Here is a 2,259-nt window from a genome sequence, read left to right as displayed (position 1 = left end):
CGGAGTCTGCTAATACTTTCTTTCTGGCTGCCTCTACTCTTAAACATGTTAATAATGATTCATTACCCCTTTAGCACCGAAAGAATATCTGTAATATTACTTGAATATCTGTAAAAGTCACGTTTTTCTATTAGCTCTGTCTGCTAGCGTAGCTTCTCTTCTTCACTGAAAGATATCTGCATGCCAACCGACCACTGTTACCAGCGCCCTCTGCTGGTCCAAACAAATATGACGTAAATTAGTACAATCACGGTTTTTTTTTTTTAAAGTCCAATTGTTAAGGCACAAAAAACATTTTCAGTTGCACTTTTAAAAGAAAAATAACTATTATGTAGTTTGCATTGTTTTATTATAGAACCAGAATTTAAATTAATAGGCTTCATTTTCATTTGTATTATTTCTTTATTTATTTCATTCAAGATTTATTTTTAGTTAAATTGCATTGTTTTTAATAGTTTATCAAGGAATTCTTTTGACAATGAAAAATAAAAGGAAAATAATACAGTATTTTCTAGTTTTTTTCCCAAAAAAAAAAATTTGTCTACAGTCCCATTTTGTAAAATAAATCGTGAATCGACTCGTATCGGGAGTAGTTGAGTGAATCGTTACATCCCTAGGATCAATGCTTATCAATGTAGCGTATATTGATGACAGAATTCACTGTAAAAAAACACGTGAGATATTTGGTGCATATATTTTTATTATTCAAAAATAAATCACATTATTGACGACAATGTGCGTTTCATAAAACCCTGCTAGAGATGCTGCATCCGTCACAAAATAATATTTAATACTGACATTGAAATGAGAGAGAATCACATTTTATGTCTGCATTAGTTTTTCACTTGTTTTAGGTCTTTTTGTTTTTTGGCATTTGTTTCATTATCAGCAAAGAATGCGTTTAAAAAAACTATGTCACTGAAATATTAATATGCTACTGATGAAGATAAAGAATAAAGATTATATTGTTGCAACAGCTCAGTTTAGCCTGAGATTTAAACAAAGTTGGATGAATTGAAAAATTGTGATCATAGAAAAGTCTAGAAGGAGAAAACTTTAGAGAAAAAGATGGTTTAAAAAAAAAGATGAAATTACCGTTTTGGACATGATTATCTTTTTAGTTTCAATTTTCTTTCATATAAGCCTCAACATTGAAACAGACGTATGTAAAAAAACAAAACAATTGCACAAAGTGTTAAAACAATCATTTCCTAAGAACAAATGATGCAACACCTACCGTACTTCACAAAACAAACAAACGTCTTTCACGACTCAGCTGTACAACACTAATAAATCTGCTCTAATATTAAAAAAGTCTGTTATAATTTCTAATACTTGTTTTTTTTTCTCCATACAAAGTCCCGTAAAAGTTTTAGAACTGTTCACACGACTCGATTTATTTCAATTTAAAGCATGAGACGAGCCCCGAAAAGGCCACAAAAGTGCAATGTCATCAAATCAACTGGAAGCATTGGAAGGAGGGATGAAAGGGATGAAAGGAGGAATAAAAGGAGATGAAGGAGGAATAAAAGGAGGGATGGAATGAGGGATGAAAAGAGATGAAGGGAGGGATGAAAGGAAGGATGAAAGGAGGGATAAAGAGAGGGATGAAAGGAGATAAAATGAGGGATAAAAGGAGGGATGGAATGACACACACTCATCCAGACTCAACTAAAAATTGAGTGAAGTGATGGAAAAATCTACTTTCAAATTAAGAAAATAACTGAGGAAAATAAAAATAAGAAAGATTTAGAGGAAAAAAGAATGATATTTTTCCTTTTGTTTTCTCAGTATTATTTTTCTTGTAGATAAAATAAAGGTACTGACAAAACAAAACACAAAGTTGAAGAATTTTTTTTTACTGAAGTAGTGCACACACACACACACACACACACTCCCTCCTGTTTAGCACACTGCACGGTAATGAGGAGTAAACATGAGTTGATCCTGAAACTGATGTTTGACGTCCCCACAGCATCTCTTCTTCTTCTGTTGGAGGTCTGAACTCCATCTTTAACGTCACCTTTCAGTCTATCGTCTGTAAAAGTGATTCCACTGGATTCAAGCATTTAACGGTTTAAAACTAAAAACTGGAGAAAATCAAACTAAACAAACCCAGTTTGCTTTTCTATAAAGTCATATTTAGTTTTCTCCTTCCACGATACTTGTTTCAGGTGTGTTTTTGTTTTTTTACAGTTTTTCCAGCAAAGAAACATTGTTTTTAAATGAAACATTCTGCCCAGTTTGAGGATGATTCTG

This window comes from Gouania willdenowi, unplaced genomic scaffold (genome assembly GCF_900634775.1).
Source record: "Gouania willdenowi unplaced genomic scaffold, fGouWil2.1 scaffold_354_arrow_ctg1, whole genome shotgun sequence".
Lineage (NCBI taxonomy): Eukaryota > Metazoa > Chordata > Actinopteri > Blenniiformes > Gobiesocidae > Gouania > Gouania willdenowi.
This window is presented reverse-complemented; position numbering follows the sequence as displayed.